General features: G+C 33.2%; 1 long non-coding RNA gene across 1 annotated transcript; it reads left to right on the top strand.

Moving 5' to 3' along the window:
* Nucleotides 1-17253: 17253 nt before the first annotated feature.
* On the top strand, nucleotides 17254-18062 carry LOC131646894 (uncharacterized). Its single transcript, XR_009297672.1, has 3 exons — nucleotides 17254-17564; nucleotides 17783-17872; nucleotides 17971-18062. It is a non-coding gene; the product is annotated as an uncharacterized LOC131646894 (long non-coding RNA).
* The last annotated feature ends 241 nt before the right edge of the window (nucleotides 18063-18303 follow it).

Raw genomic sequence — 18303 nt, forward strand, 5'->3', positions numbered from 1 at the left:
GTCCATCTTCACTTCTTCTATTTTAAATATTCAACTGTTTACAATAAACATTCAACTGTTGCTAATAAATAATAAAGCTACTGGTAAGACTTTGTACATACATCCGTCAAAGGCCTCCACTCCATCCAAGTTAGGATTTATAGCTTTCCATTTGCAAGCTTTCATTTAAATTACTGTCAAATATATATTGTATATATATACTGTTTAGAACTTTGTCTGAGTGTAAATCTTAGGACTAATAAACTACATTCATCCCACAACGGGCACATTCTCCTTCCAAATTTTGCGTGAAGGGTCTAGCGTGCCGTCCTCCCAAGTGAAACGGAGAGGTAAAAAAAATGACACCACACTTTCTATTTACTATTGAAATTGTCTTTACATCCTATAGCAACCAAGGTCGAAGAAATTTTCTACTGAATCTTGTAGTGTAGTGTTGGAGCGTCTCTAGATCACCTAATCTTTGGACTCCATAACATACTAAGTCCCAAAACCTGATAGGTGATTCAAACTCACTACTTTTATACCATATTTTTATGTCATAATATTAACTTACTACAAACCTTTTCAAGATTATAAACATGTTTTGAAGAGTGAGAGAGAGAGAGAGAAAGAAAGAGAGAGAGAGAGAGAGAGAGAGAGAGAGAGAGAGAGAGAGAGAGAGAGAGAGAGGTCCTCGTCTTATGGATATGTCACCGATACTCTTCTAAACCAGGCTTAGTCGGTTTTAATGCATTGTCGAAAATCATAGGCTAACAAAAGCCTCCCAAAAATGCAATTTTCGATCATGTTTGCAATATAGAAGAAAGGCGGTGTTTTTAGCAAATTTTAGACACTGTTCAAAGTAGTATGCATACGTCATCGCCATCATGATCACTTTTAGAAAATTGTCATGTCAATTAATGTGCATGCACTCTGCCATCATCGTTCCAATTTCCTAGGTCATTGTGGTCTAAAAGATTAACTCATATTAAAATAAAATCATTTAGTTTAATTTTACCCTAAAAATCAAAATGCCAACTGTCAAAGTAGAAACGCCACTTGTCCAGGATTTTAGGGGGGACTGGAAAGTTTTGTTCGATGGCTATATATGTACCTCATTTTCTCTTGTTCTCTTTTAATACAGCTTCCTCTCAAAACCCTACGAAATCTTATCTTTTGAAATCTTCATCTTCAGTTTCTTCTTCAAAATTTAGAACAATGGCTTCTTCCTGCGTTCCAACAAAAATTTAGTGTTGCTGATATCACTAATGATACTCCCCCTAACGATCACACCTATATCCCTGAACCACTAATCGAGAAAGAAAAAGTCAAAGTTTGGGTATTGTTCATGCATTCTTATGTCCTTTTCCTATATCCGCTACAAGATCATATTCGTCTTGAGATTCTTACGGTTAATTTTCTAGTTTAAACTTTCGAAATAATTTTTTGTTATTTGCATGTATCAATGACAATGTGCCTTTTTGGTATATTTTAGTTTCAACGCCATTTTAGCATTATATTTGTCTATATATTACTCTCTTTCCATTTGAACTTCCTGCAGCATAGGCTTGTACTTTTTTTTTTAATTACTTGTCATTTATTCTTCGAATTTAATCTTCAGAGGTGAATTCCCTAATCTCATAGGCATTATTTGAAAATACCTGGCTAATTCGAGACAAACCTTCCCAATTCAGTGACCATTTAACTAAGATCCTATCCTTTTGATCCATAGGTAAAATAACTTTCTAGACGTATTCACTTATTGAAAAAATCTTCGACTTAACTTTCTTATTGTAGACCTTAACTATTCGCTCCTTTTCTCTTGTGAAAATGTTCAACGCAACTAACTTTTCCTCATCTAAATAAACTAATTCTTCTAACATCATATTCTTATAATGATCATAAGAAATTTTCAATTGTCTTTGAACTCTATTTAATTGTAAATAAATCTCTACAGATTCCAATGTCACGTTGCTTTGTCTCTCACTCACTCTTACTCTCTTTTGAATTCAAATATGAGATATAAAAATGAAACTAGAGAAGATTGCATTTATAGAGAAATTTTAGTTTTTTTAATATATTTTGACTTAGATATTATTTTAATTTGTTTTCAAAATAATATATCTATAAAACATCCAAAATGCTAGGCTATTATTGACCAATATTTATCACTATGCATCCCTCTACTCACTAAGAATTTTTTTCATTAATGCAACTACATTACACTTAAATATATAGAGTTTTCAAAACACAAATGGAATAATAAAGTAGAGACAATTATTGATAGAAATCTTTAAGCCATGATGGTTTCTTTATTTTTCTCTTGAACCTCAGTAGCAGATGCAACAGCGTTGTTATTTTTACCATTGCATGAAGTAGAACTACCATTATTATTATTATTATTTTTTCTTATTCTAATTTGAACTTGATGATAATATATTGGTGTAGCTCCAGCTGCAAGTGCTGCAAGGCGTGGATACACAGGTGATAGGTTGCGCGTTGTTCTGATGGTCCGGGCCATGCTTCTTAACTGCATGCACACCAAACAGCTCTTATACATCTTACATACAGATACCATTAACATATTTTTAATCATAATGTCAGAATTAAAATATTTTTAAAAAAATGGAAAAAAATGAAATCTACATCAATTCGTGAAAGTGGGTGAGTGATAATTTTTTTTTAACAATTCTTATATTAACTTAATGGAATAAAATTTATTTTATATAAAATAATTAAAAAATCTATAGTTTTAAAATGTTTTAACTCTTTCAAAAAAAAATTAGATAAGAGAAAAGAAATGTAAAATAATTTTACACTCCTAACCAATCATAACTATGAATCTCGTCAAATCAAACTATAATTTTTTAATTTTTTTACTGTCAATGTATCTCTTTTAAACTCTTACGAATATAAGCACACAAATAAAATTTAGAACATGTAAACATCAATAACAACAGATCTGGGAAATATTATAAGTGTACATAAATTTTCCAACATAAAATTTTATTTGTATAAATAAGACAAACAAGACTAATCAATTTGTTTTTGCAAGACAAAAAGTCAAATTCTAAAACAAAAAAACCAAACCCATAAACAAAACTTTTTTTAAAGAAATAAGACACAAGTTATTATAAATTCTGTAATTACAATTTACTAATTAATTGGCCAATTAGTGATCAAAACTAAACACAGCAGAAAATGAAAGGAGAAAAATCTAAGACGAAGCTAATCCCTGCTACCACTATCCCCTAGTTTCTCTCTCACTCTCTCTTTAGTGTAAATATGAAATTTAAAAATGAAACTAAAGAAAGTATAAATTATAGAGAAAATTTTAGTTTTTTTAATTCTTTTTGATTTGACTAAGATCTTATTTTAATAATGGAAAAATATATATATTTATAAAATATCCAAAATAACTAGGTAATTTTTTACCAATTTTTGTCACTATGCATCCCCCTACTCGCTTATCAGTTTCTTTTCTGGATGCCTTATTTTCTTAATTTTATTTTTGACCAACATTTTGTCAGTATGCATCTCCCACCTCAGATATCAATATTTTTCTATAAATACACTTTTTTATGGTTTTTTATTTTTTCAATATAACCATTATCATCTTTAATATTAGAAAATGTAGACATCAACATTTTTCTATAAATACAACTTTTATTATTGTATTCTTTCAATATAACCATTTTCATCTTTAATAAAAGAATATATGTACATCAAATGTTTTCATTATAATTACAAATATGTTTGGTCTAGTTTTTGGGAACAAAATATAAGAAGTGATAATATCTTCACTATTATATAAACTACATTTTATCACGATTGATATATTGATTTAATTAAGGCTGATGGTCCATAGTAATGAACCGTGTTGTTACTACTACAAATATACTCGTTATACCTCAGGCATGAAGTAGATTTAACTTTGATAAGGCAAGCGAGGTAATAAAGGTTGACAGGAAGTCTTTCACTTTACGTCAATTTTTAAATAATTGAGTGGATAGTTTAAATGGTCATTATTTTGATCCCTAGCAACAGTAAATTTTGTTTTCACCACATACCTCCTGATTTTTTATCATGGAATTTCATCTCAATGATCCATCAGAGGAATAATAAAATTATAACCTCTACACAATGAATTTATCAAGAATTACACCCACAAATCAAAAGAAAATAGGTGGAGAGGAATTATGATACAAAATATAATAAAAATCAGAAACAAATATGAAAAGAAATAAAATACAATTTAAGGAAATAAAAATGAATTTTAAATAGTCAGATAATGAGAAATTATTGATGAAATATTCAATGAGTGTCTAAGCACAAAATAAATTTCAAATAAGACTATAATAAAATCAGAAAAACTATTTAATATTTTTAGAAAAGGGTTTGATAATTTTCGGAAACTCAAAACTATTTTTAAACTAATTAAAATCAAGCAAATAAAGCAAAAATAGCTAAAAATATGAAAAAAAAACAACCATTCGAAATAGAACATTAAAGGAGCAATTATTAAACTTAACTGTTTGGGTGGAGGTTAGTGCAAGACCAGCTGTCGTTGCACGGCCAATGGTAGGCATGTGGGATCTTTGTTGATGGTATGGATAGCTGCTGCCTCTTTTGTGCTATAAATGAGGAATCAATTTTCCATGTAATGATCCATTATCCGGTGGTGCGGAATCTATGGAAACAATTTAGGTTAGGCTTAATGTTGATATCTTGAGCAACATGGACAGTGGTAAACATATGTTGCAGATTACAACAAAATTAAAAAGGACATACATCAAGGGGGAGAGAGCAAGAGCTTTATGGATAACCGTTTGCTAGTGTATCTTGAATTGTAGAAATGATATAATATTTAATGGAGGAGGTGTGGATATAGGGGTGATGTTTTACAAAATTAAACTATTTTCTAAGAAACGGTTAGCAATAAGTTTAAAAAAGAAATTTTATTGTAATTTCTTTGAATGGTGTCAAAATCTGGTGGAATGTATCCTTAATAGGTAGCATGCTTTTGGCCGTGTAATTTTTCCTATTTTGTATTTTGAATTTGAATACCCCTAATACTCGTATTTAGAGTATCTTTTGTATTCAATTTATAGTAGAAATGTTGCTTATAAAAATGTGTTATCAATAGTACGTTTACTAATATTTTATATACCAACAAAAATAAAGGTAGTTTAAATTCAAAAATTTAAAGTGAAATTTTATAGTAAATATTCTGCAAAATAAATGCCTAAGTGAATTTCCGTTACCCACAAATCATAAAAACCAACTTAAACCAAACGAGAAATATTAGATTTATAATGGATTTCTACCATGTAAACCAAATTACATAATAAAAAAATCCTTTCATAATTCAAACAACGAAAAGCATAATAAATTGGAAAAAAAAAAACAACCAAGACTCAAAACAAAAGAAAGTTCAAAAAGGCAACATGAAACCAATTATATGACACTATCATCCTCATCTTCATGAACATCTAAAGCAATTTTCTTACAAATTGGATAAATATTCTCTTGCAACAACCATTGTTTGATGCATTCAAGATGATGATATAGGTGTCTACAATCCAATCTTCCAATAATTGCCTTCCACGTAGTCTTCCTAATAAATATGAAAATAAAAGGTAGTTAATGAGAAGTGAACACCCTCATGCATTAGAATTTTAAATTAATATTAAACTTAATTCATATTTACAAACTAGTTTATAAAATGAAATATGTTACTTATCCATAAACCTTTTTAAAGCATCTTTATCAATTAGCAAGAAAATGAAATATAACTTCTATTTTAAAAAGTTAAGAATCATGCAACTTGTCTCACCTGACAGATTGTGCATGTTTCATTTTGTGTACTGATTTCATTTGGATCTGACACATATATTTATGTTTTAATATATGCGTGGATCTCCTCTTCAATGAGTCTGGTCTAAGCACTCCATATTTAACTAACTGAATGCTAAGTTAATAAATAAATAATAATATTTAATATATATATATATATATATATATATATATATATATATATATATATATATATATATATATATATATATATATATATATATATATATATATGATAGATTCTAACAACTTAATTATATTAATATAACTAGCATATTTGTAATTATTATTAATCAAATCCAAAATTAAATTCCTCACGCATGCATGCGGCCTTGACCGTAGTAGTGTCACTAATGTAAATAAATTTTAAATATTTGAAAAATTAGTTTATTACTAACACTAAACTAATTGGTATTACTCCTCAATACAAATATTATTAACAAATAATTAAAAAAAGTGGTGTGAAAATACCTCATCCCTAGGCATGTTCCTCCGATCCCTAAGTACACGAGAAATTAAGGTGAAAATGCGATTATTACCGCGACGACGATTCCTTGGTCTAGCCGGTAGTATATTGATCAGATTCAACAGCAGTACTAAACCCTGGTCCAATATGGGATTGGGGAGGGTTTAGGTTGTAACTACTTGTTGAAGGATTAGAAGGTCGTTGTGCCCCCCTGTGGTGCAAAATTATTAGACCACACATGAACAATAGATGGATCCGGAAATCGTTTCCCCTTACCTCCTAGTAAAAGCCTTATATATTGTTGAACATTTATGGTGCTTTGAACGAATGTATCATCAAATATCTGTTCAATAGAACCAAATATATCCAAATTGGTGTTTGTGTTGTTGTTATTATTGTTGTTAAAACTATTAAACCCCCACCTTGGATTTTGAGAGGATAAAGATGAATCGGCTCTAGAAGACAAGAAATTATGATTTCTTGGAAATGTTGATGTACTCATTGCAACCTGAGTTGTTCCTTCTGTCATTGCGGAAGGATATATAGATGTTATAGAGGTAGAAGAAGATGTAGGATCAATTCTTCGGGTCATGGTGAAGCTTTCTCGAGAAATCTCTTCTCGAGAAGGAAATATTAAGAAAGCAACATTGTCATCAACAGTGGATTCAGATGGGCTATTATATGATTGTGCATCATCAAAAAAAATTATTGGACTATGTCATACCCCAATTTTTGACCCTAAGATCACACATCATTTGCATACCAATCATCAATCAAGAAGTTTTAACTCAGAGCTCTACTTGTGATGTTGTGCTCAATTCATCTGCAAGGGAACCATCGAGCACCCATGTTTTAGTCTTGTATATATTTTTTACTAACCGAAATACCAAAAATATTGCCTTGTGCTTTTGTGTGTTTGTGTTTTGTAGGTACCAAGTCAAAATACCCATCAAAAGGAGCATTTTTCAACAATTTCACTGTGCAAATCGATTTGCATAAGGTGTAAATCGATTTACACAACTGATTCTACACCAGATTTGCTTCTGCCATCAGTGCAAATCAATTTGCATAAGACAGCAATCGATTTGCATAACTTTTTTTGCCCCATATTTTGCCTTTTTCAGCAATGTAAATAGATTTGCATAAAGTGTAAATCGATTGAACCAATGCGGATTTGGAAAAATGAAGGCAAATTTCAGCTTTTTGAAGTGTTGACATCATTTGCAAGCATGGGAAGCATGACTTAGCTCTTGTATTTGATTACCTACATCATTTGATCATAAACCCTCATGTGATTGCATCAAGACCATTGGATCACTTTTTTGGCTCCAAAACCATTTCTCAAGCCTAATTCTATTTTCCAATCCTAACTCCAAGCCACAAAATTTCCCAAGCCTAAGTGCTATAAATTGAGGTATTCCCCTCCTCATTTTTCAAGCTTGGATTGCCAAGAAAACTCTTGCTCTTTATCTCCTCACCTCTTCCAAACCCTTCACTCAAAGCTCTCATTTCTTCCACAAAAATTAGTGAGTTACATCTTGAACCTCACTAATTTAGAGCTAAACCTCAACATAAACACTACTTTCTTCATCAATTGTGAGAGATCAAGGCTTGTGGTTGTGTGTTCTTGAGAAGATTCAAAGTTTGTGAAAGATTCGGTAAAATTTTAGATCCTTTCCATAATCCAAGATGTGATCCATTGTTGTTTATGCTTGATGCACCTTTGGTGCTACATTGATGAATTTTGCTTGCTTACTTGATACATTTTCGTGCACAAACTGATCCAATATCACATGGTGTTTGGTTTTATGTTTAAACAAGTTTTCTTCTCTTTATTTGCTGTTTTTTTGAAAACTGTGTTGTGCAAATCGATTTACATCTGGTGCAAATCGATTTACACAACTGAAAAACTGCGCAGATTTGAAAATAGAGTTATGCAAATCGATTTCCACTCTGTGCAAATCGATTTACATCTGGGCAGAATTCTTGTTTTTGTGGTTTTTGACTTGTTTTTGGTTCTAACTCATCTTCTACTCCTTGTTTTTGATATTTTCTTTGAATCACAAGTTAGAGGCCTAATTTCTCTCTAATTTCAGTGGACTTAGGGCGTCGATAGAATGAGAATCCAAATCCGCAAAATTAAGTGATTGAAATTATGGATGAAAGGAGCTTTTAATGTGGTTCCATCTTTTATTTCTCTTTATTTTGATCGATGGAAGTCTTAATACCTTGAGAATTCTTATGGATTCTTGGTAAAGACTAGATCACTCACCATTTTTCTTTTAGTGCGGTATTGCTTTCGGAAAGCGATCTACATATCGTTCTTCTCGCATGCATTAGCACATAAAGTTTTGACCGGCCTCGTTGTAGGGTGATTTCTACATAAATCACTTGGCGATCTACTTAACATAGCGCAATATTTCGCGTCCCGAATCAAAAAGATCAAATATGGAAGAGAATTGTATGCGGTTGATTTAAGACTTATAGAGGTTTATCGTGTAGTCGCTATGATTTTATCAAGCTTCTGATAAATTTCTATTGAATTTAAATCCGAGGACATCCTTCACTCACCATCGATCTTTCTTACTAACTTTGATAACATACTTGACAAGTTTCAAGATGGTTATCTTTAACATCTAACAATTGACTTTAATTTCTGCAATTTATTATATTGCTCTTTATATTTAGCTTTATGCTTTACATTATCATTTCATCATATTTACATTCCGCTATTTTTTCTTTGTCTATTTGGACACTATGTTTATGTTTCCGCTATTTTCTTTTGTCCACTTGGACCATACTTTAATTTTATGCTAAAACACTAATAAAGAACAAAAATCTAAAAAACACCTAAGGCTCTCTTTTGGACTATTGGTTACTATCCCGAGCATTTTGGAGATTCGGACTTATGGACTTAGGACCTCTGGACCCTTTTTGTTGTTACTCTGCTGTTATTCTGTCTGTCTGGCATTGGATTGTTGTCTGTTTGTGTATGCAGGTATTTCCTTGAAAGTCCTTGATGGTTAATTCCAAGGCATTGATATAAGGATTTTACCCGAAAACAGCCGTTACTCTGCTCGATTTTCGTCAGAATTTTAATGTGCTTAATGCAAAGTGGTGCTAAGATAATAAATGGGTCATGCTAACGAGTGCCCCAGGGGCACTCTTTAAGCATTCTAAAAAAAGAAAATATTCTTTCAAAAGTTCACCATTTCAATTTTCGATGCATTAATTACGCATATTTCCAAGAAAAACTTACTTTTTAAAGCTATTAAAGAGTGCCCCTGGGGCACTTGTTAGCATTTCCAATAATAAATTCATATGGATCCCCAAGTGGTAATGTGTTGGTACTGATAAGTCCAAAGGATGGGAAATCTACCTTGACTCATAATGTCAAGTGTTGGCTTCTTCTTCGGTTAGACCGTTTCTTTCCTTAGCTTTTACTTTACGCATTAGGATAGCCTCTCCATCTCCTCCCACTTCTTAGATTTTCAAAATCCTCTTCCTTTTTTCAAAAAAACCTTCTTATGTTTGCAATCTTTTCAAAATCTTTTCTTTAAAATATCTTTGGCCCTTAATGGCTTTTCTTCAAAAAGTTTAGACACGACTAATTGTCGAAACGAGTGGTTATACCCCAAGATTTTGAAATTGATTGATATAATGAGATCTTTTTCACGTGAGAGAGCTAGTGGCATACTCGTCGATTTTTATCCGAGTTGGAGCCCTTCTTTCATTTGCGATGCAAAGAACTCATTTGTTCTCATGCTCAAGATCAATGGCTGAGTATTTCTCTCCGACAACGATAAAGTGTTTATTCGTTTTTTAAATTTTTTTTCCCTTTAAGCGGAACAACATTAGCCCTAACTTCTCCATTGCACCGAGGAGGTATGTAGGCACAAAGCTTAACGCTTTTCCGAGCTTATTTTTAAAATAAAACAAACCCTCTTTTTTTTTAGCACACACATGACACAGATTTTCAAAAAGGTTCCTGTGGAGTACCACAGATATGAAGGGTGCTTTAAACCTTCCCCTCATATAATCAACACTCGTACCTGAGATCTCTTTCTTGTTTTAAAAAACAAAACTTTGGGTTTTACGTTCTTTTCCCTTTTCCCTTGGAAACAATAAAGCGCGGTGGCGATTTCAAACGAAATATTGAGTCGAGTCAATCTAATGGCTTCGATCTCAGAATTTCCCCGCTACAGAAAAATGGCGACTTCACTGGGGATTCAGTTTTAAGTGTGTTAAGCCTATTTTTGTTTATCTGTGTGTTTTTATCTGTATATATTGTTGTGTACTTTGTTTGTTTGTATTCTTTTTTTTTTTCTTTTTGGTGCTCGATGGTTCCTCTGTGATGAGACAAAGTTCTAACCCGAACTTTGGTGAGTAACTTGAGATAGGAGGTGGTAAGACCAATAGTCGCATGTCAGGAGCAATCCTTACCATGATCGTCATATGGTGGAACCCCAATCAGTAGAGGCCTCATGGAAGGTAGTAGAGGTTGTTACGAACCATCGTGATAACGCTATTACTTTCAATAGTGAGTGTCCGTAGAAGCTGAATGGCCTAGAACCCTTTTAACCAATCTAAGCCTTTTTAGGATGTAGTGCAGAAACAAGATCAAGTACCAATTTGAGCTTTTTGTCATGTGATACTACGCTCAGACGAGGTCTTTTTAGGCATATTATTGACGCCCATGAGCAATTGTGCGTGCCGGTAATATCTGATAGAAAATTGAAAACTCTGGGAACCGTTGTAGAACCCGATCGGCAGGTACAAAATTCCTTAGATCATGCCTTTTGGGATGGTTGGACCCATGGCTCTATGCTCGTGACGTCGAACCTTTAAACTATGATCTTATGTGACCTTGCGTGCTCTTGGTTGTGGTTGATGCATAAACCATGCATTCATGCATCCATGAAAACTCTTTTCTTTTGATTTTCAAGGAACTTAGAGGTCTTTCCTTGTAAATATGATAAGTTTCATCAAACTCAATGGATCTTGGGTGTTTATGGGGTGAAAACTCTAATCCACCAAAATGGATGATTGATTTTGATGATAACTTAATCGAATCTTTAGTCCAATGTTTGAGTGTCTACAAGTTAATATCTTAAGTTCCTTGAAACTCATAAATAAAAAAAATCATCTGCATTGCATGCATCATTTTGCATTAGTCCTGCTTTTTAAAGAAGTTTTTCTAGAGCCTTATTTCCTTTCTCCTGGTATCATCAGTACAACACTCTTGCTAAGAAGAAATGGAAAGCATCAAACAAGAGATTCTTGAGCTCCGTGAAGAGGTGGTTACTTTGAAGGCCGGTATGGAGCATCTGAATGCTCTGGTTGAGGCTTTAGTTGCTTCCCAAGTCAATCCTTCTATGAAGGAAGAAAGGATGGCAAAGGTCTTTCTTGAAACTCTGAACTCATCCTTTCCTAAGGGGATAGTAGTCCATACATCTACTGACTCCCGTGGAGAGGTGGATATGAATCCGCTTCTAGAAAAGGATGTCCGAAAGGAATGTTTGCTTGAAGAAGGTAACTCGGCTGATAGTGTGAAGAAGTTTGGTAATGACTTTTCAAAGAAGAGAATCAGAGGAGGAAATAATCATCATCAATATCAGCATGTTTCCTATGTCATTCCTGTATCCAATTCAGTTCATGATTATCAGCAGAGTACTCGTCAACGAGCTCCTCCATCGAACGAGCAAAATCAACCTCAAAAGGGGAATTTTGGTCCTATCCCCATGACTTACACAGAATTGTACCCTGCTTTGATTCGTAAGAATTTGGTTCAGATAAGGTCACCGCTTCCTGTTCCCGAGAAACTCCCTTGGTGGTACAATGCTAATGTCACTTGTGCTTTTCATCAGAATGCTCCTGGACATGACTTAGAGAATTGTTGGCCTCTAAAAAATGAAGTTCAAAGATTAATCCATGCTGGTATTTTGACTTTCCAAGATGTTGGTTATGATGTTCAAGCCAATTTTTTGCTAAAGCATGATTGAATCACTATTGATGGTAGCCTGAAGTTCGAGACATGTTTCGTTCAGCATATGCCCAGATGGAGAGAGTTTTTCTCAATTTTTAGTATTCTTATTGATTTCCATTTGTAATATTTCTTGTTTTTCAATGCATTGTTTGCATGTAGAAACTTGTTTATTTTTTAATGTCAATGCTAACACAATGATAATGTTTGTCTTGAAGTAATTCATTCGTTTCACTCATGTTTATTTGTTTTTATGCATTATGATACCAATTGCTTTTGCCAAACTCTTGCTTATGCAAAGATTGGAGGGAGGATGATGATCTGAAAACGCAAAATTTCTGGTTGTATGCTTTTGAATAAAACCCTGTTGATGATGTACAGGCATTGTTTCAAATTCCCAAACACCGGAGATATAAGGAAACTATGAGAACGAGGATTTGCGCGTCTTCTTAAGGCTTTACCAATTTGTGAACCTTGATTCGAACTCTCTCCTCTCACAAACTCTAATGATCTACTTCTCTTGAGCAAATCATTACTAGTACTAGTAGATCTAATAGTAGTAGATGCAACAACGCCATTATTTCTACCATTATTAAATGAAGTAGAAATACCATTATTATTATTTGTTGATCTACTTTAAACTTGATAAATATTTGACGTAGCTGCTCCAAGTTGTGCCATACTTGAATTTATAGATGATGGTCGTGTTGTATTTATACACCGAGCAGTACTTCTTCTGATAGTAGAAGCTAAAATGAGAGATGAACCAAAGAGTCTTGGTGGAGACGAGTCGGGAGAAGGAGAAGTTTGATTATTATAATTATAGTTACTAATATTGATGATTGTTGTTGTACCATAGGAAAAGGATAATAATTACCTGTAGTAGTATGGCTAGTAGTACTGTTTGTTGGGTTTGTTTGAAGAGGAATATGAGTGGGGTGAAGAGGATTGTTTTGTATAATATTACCAGGTATTATTTGATCACTATTCCTAGTCAATCTTGTGCGATTGTTGAAACCAACTGACGAAGGAGAACTAGAGGCCATCAAATATCTTAGAGCTCTAGCATCACGAGTTCGGCTGTTGTCTTCATTCCAGTTAACTAAACGAAATTGATGAGTCATTCTTGATAACTTCTTAACTGCACACACATGCCATAAATAAACATCAATCAATATGTAGCGCATCTTTATTAAGAACTATTGTATTGCTGAAAAACAAAACCATATATTCATTTGTGTGTAACTTCAAATTATAAAGATAAAATATTAGTAAAAATAATTTAAAAAAGAATTGTAGAAGAGTATTTGTTTATTAACTCACTTGCAAAAATGCTCTATTTCCAACCCTGACTATCCATCCAACACATTTGAAGATCGAAGTAAACTCTTAAACGGAAATTTCTTATACGTGAAAATAAATTAATAAATATTTTTTATCAATAAATTAGATATATTTTCTCTAAATATCAAAATTTAAAGTATAGTTAGAATTTGAGAACCTATAGGTTTTTCTTATTCTTTTTGAAAATTCAGTATATCAACTTATATGAAAGACAAATCACACTGTTTACTAACAAAATATTTATATAATTTTAATTATTTTATTTAATTTAATATGATCGTTGGATCAAATTTTTTAACGGTTGAGATTTGGTGTCAAATTAAACTTTGACACCTTGGTGTCATATGATCCTATCACATATATATATATATATATATATATATATATATATATATATATATATATATATATATATATAGGATAGGATTATATGACACCAAAGTGTCAAAGTTTAATTTGACATCAAATCTCAATCGTTAAAAGAATAGATCAAACGATCATATAAATAGCCTATTTTTAGGCGAAAAATAGGCTATACATATTTTTTTAATTATTTAATTTAATTTAATATGATCGTAGGATCAATTTTTTTAACGATTGAGATTTGGTGTTAAATTAAAGTTTGACACTTTGGTGTCATTTGTTCCTATCCTATATAGGGATAGGATCAAATGACACTGTCGCGGGCGAAAAATCGTTTTGTTCCTCTTTTTGTGGGATGAGACACCTGATGCCTTCTTTGGGCTCGAGTGCTCATAAAAATGATTTTTCTTTTGTACCGACCAAACTTTTTATTATTTCCAAAGGAGGAAAAGGAAAAAAGCTGCAATAACCTAAAAAGTGGGGGGAGAGATCTTGGGTAAGAGGGTTGGTTATACGAAGGGAAGGTATTAGCACCCAACGTATCTATAGTACTCTATAGGTTTCTTTGCTTTGTTTTTCATTCCATATTATTGAGAGGTTCTTGTGAAATAGGTGGGACCTAAGGTGTTTGTTTGATTATGCTCGCAAAGATCATCGCGATCCTCTGCATACATATCCCCTAGAGGGAATCAGAGCATCTGTAGCTCGGGGTCTGCGGGTGCTAAGGTTTGAATGGTTTTTTATTTTTCTCGCCAAGGATCAACCTTGTGCCTACGTATTCTCAAAGGGATGTTGAGAAAGTCAGAGCAATCGTAGTTCCCACTTATGCTAGTGGAAGCAAAGGAAAATAGACAAATGTCGTCTAAATGCTAGATGTATCTAATCTATATCATCACGTACATCTATTTAATTTTGTTTGAAAATCTTTTCATTATAAGCCCGGGGCCATGCCACTTAGGGTGCTTAGAATGATAAAGATGTTTTTGTTTAACCAGCCTTGTGGCAAAAGTTTCAATGAAGTCAGCCTTGTGACAAAAACTTTGATTAATCAGCCAGCCTTGTGGCAAAAGTTTCAATGAAGTCAGCCTTGTGACAAAAACTTTGATTAATCATCCAGTACGGTGGTAAAACAGTTTGATTGATTAGCCAGCCTTGTGGCAAAAAGAAGTTTGATTGATTGATTGATTGATTGTTTGTGATGATATAGAAGAGATACTCCTAGCATAGAGATGAAAAATGTCTAATCTCCTAGGGTATTTGATTTGGATATTGGGGATGCTTATAAGAAGCCCGTGGGTCCTTGTACGAAGCCCAAGAGGAGGCTATCCGAGGGTCCTTGCATTGTAAGCCCAAGAGGAGGCTATGGGAGGGACAATCCAGGGTCCTTGCATTGTAAGCCCAAGAGGAGGCTATGGGAGGGTCACTCGTTTGTACAAAGCCCAAGGGGAGGCATAGTATAGTTGGTTTGAGCTCTTAGAGCGATTTCACCGGGAAACCATACTCTATGTCCTAACCTAAACTAGGGAGATTCTTTGCACGAAGCCCAATAGGAGGCTATGGGGAACCTAGTGTTGTACTAAGTTGAACAAGTATATAACACAATCACACATATGAACAAGTACAAACAAATATGCACAAGTACATGAACAAATATGAACAGTTATATGAACAGTTATATATGGCAAAGTGTGTGTATATAATGGAGTTTATGAAGGAAATATACCTGTAAGCATGATCCATTTGTATACATGGGGCTCGGGACTCATACTCGGGGAGAGGTCCACTTGAATTTATTCAAAGCTATGTAAACAGGTATTTACAAAGGCTTGGGACTTATACCTACATGGAGGCCCATGATATTTTTGGGAAGATTTAAAGGAAACCTTCATTTTTGGTTTGTTATTCAAAGTTAAAAACCAAACTGATCGAGATATGTACAAAAGGCGTACAATGAAATACCTAATTTCATGTACTGGAATGGGTATGTACGAAAGGGCTCGGGACTTATACCTACATGGAGGCCCATGGTATATTTTATAAAACATGGTTGATTGTTTTATTTACAGACGCGTCGTTTGAAAAACGGTTTGAAAGTTTGTTCTGAAAGAAAGTTTATTTATTTTGAATAAAAAGACTGTGTAAAAAGAAAAAGGAGTGGGTCTTATACTCTCTAATATTCGAGAGGCCCCTGTTTTATTTTCATAAAACAGGGTGGATGGTTTTGAAAAAAGATGTGAGATTTATTGTTTTAAAAACAGTTTGAAAAGTATTGTTTTTTTGAAAAAAAGTTTTCTGTACAAAGAAAAACTGTAAAAAGAAGAAGAGTGGGTCTTATACTCTCTAATATTCGAGAGGCCCCACTGTTTTGAAAAAAAGAATGGAATGATTTTGAAAGTGAATTGATTACTGTTGTGAAAACAGTTGATTGAGTTTTAGGCTTACCTCGAAGAATGAGAAAATTGGATTTCGGAGTTTGAGGTGTTACCGTGATCTTCAGATGTTAGGTATCCACACCAGCAGAATAGAACGCCAGATAAGTTCACAGCTTTCAGTAATTCCATGATCATCCAGTAATTGTTTATGGAATTCTACAGCAAATGGAAGACCAAACAAAACAGACAGATCCAAAAGACAACAGAGAAATAATCTCGAAGTCTCGGATGAAGTTAGAAAATTCAAGTAAAATGTGCAACAGTAACCAATTAGAAATTTAAATGATTAACTACACAAGATAATATGAAAATATCAAATTCAAATTAATTCTAAAAGAAGATATTTTTTGTGGTTTTTTTTCATGAAAAGAGATAAAATAATTAGAAATACAAACTTAAGTATGCATCTAATATATTTTTTTTGAGTTTTAATAAGAATAAAAAAACACACTTATAAACATATGAAAATATTAAAAGAAAACTTTTAATCTTTAAAAAACATATTTTTTTTGTCATTTTTAATAAGGATTAGAAAATAATACTAAATCCTATACTTTAAATAAAATACTTAATACTTTTATGAAAGATAAAAAAAAACTAAGGAAAATAAAATCAATTTGGGCCAGAGGTGTTAAAATTTCGGATGGGGGGTGCAGCCCAAAATTGACATAAGCTGAAAATAATTTAAAAAAAAAAGGTTGGGCTGGACCGGGTCGGGTCAGAGTGACCCGGATCCACCTTTTCTTCAATTATGCTGATGGGTTTTGAAAACCCTAAAGAAAAACAAAAGAGAGAGACACGCCTCATCTCTCACTCGTGGTCCTCTCTCTCACGCTCAAAGACAACAGCAACAGCAAGAAGCTTCATCGTTCATGGCGACAACAACAAAGACCTCACGCGTTCGCTCTTCTCCCAATCCCTCTCAATCGTTCTCCTGTGAAGAACAGAAGCAACGGCGGCCATGGGAGAACAAAAGCTCTCGGATTTTCTCTCTGTGTTCGAACAACAACAGTTTTCATTGGGTTCTTGCTCTCTCAGTGAACAAAGTTTGGTATTCCTCTTTAACCGAACAACAATGGCAACCATGGGAGGAGCTTGTTGAATTCGTGAACTGATTTCTTAGACAAAAGTGGAAAACTAGGTATGCTTCTCTTAAACTCTGCTCTTAATCATTCAGTTAAACCCCAAATTCATCACAACAGTTATTCACATTCAGACTCAAAGCTAAAAAAGGAACTGTAAATGATTTTTGTCTGGTTTCCTTATGATGAATCTACTGAAATATTGGAGTTAATTTTTCTGTGTATGGAACTTAGTTTACAGAGAAAATTTAGCATGATCTTTCTCTGTATTTTTCAGTATAGCAAACTCAAGCTTTATCTGTTTCGATTTTGTCCGCGGTGAATAAAACAAGAGCTTCTGGTCTTTTTGATTGAAGACAAACTCAAGGTTTGTTCTTCAATTTCGTTCTCATGGTACCAGCAAGTTTTTTATGATATAGCAATAATAACGTATGCTCTCTGTTTTTGGTTTTGAACATTTTACAGATACAGCAATAATTAACAGCAAGTTTGAGAGTGAAAGGAGAACCGACTTACCTACGGCGAGGAGAATTTCGCCGATTATTGTTTGAAGGTACGTTGTTCACTTTGCTTTCTGGAAATTCTGCAAGTAGCTTGTTGTTGTCACTGTTTTTGAACTGTCGGCTTCGAATTAGTTGATGTAGGAGTTGATTTCTTTATGCTGGCTGCAAGTTATTATTATTGCTTTTGCTGAATTTCTGCCGCTACTGCTTCGGAGTTGTTTTCGTGTAATTCTGAACCGTGAATTATTGTTGTTGCAAATGTTGTTGTTGCTGCAGGTACAACACTGATTAATGG

This window comes from Vicia villosa, linkage group LG2 (assembly GCF_029867415.1).
Source record: "Vicia villosa cultivar HV-30 ecotype Madison, WI linkage group LG2, Vvil1.0, whole genome shotgun sequence".
Classification (NCBI taxonomy): domain Eukaryota; kingdom Viridiplantae; phylum Streptophyta; class Magnoliopsida; order Fabales; family Fabaceae; genus Vicia; species Vicia villosa.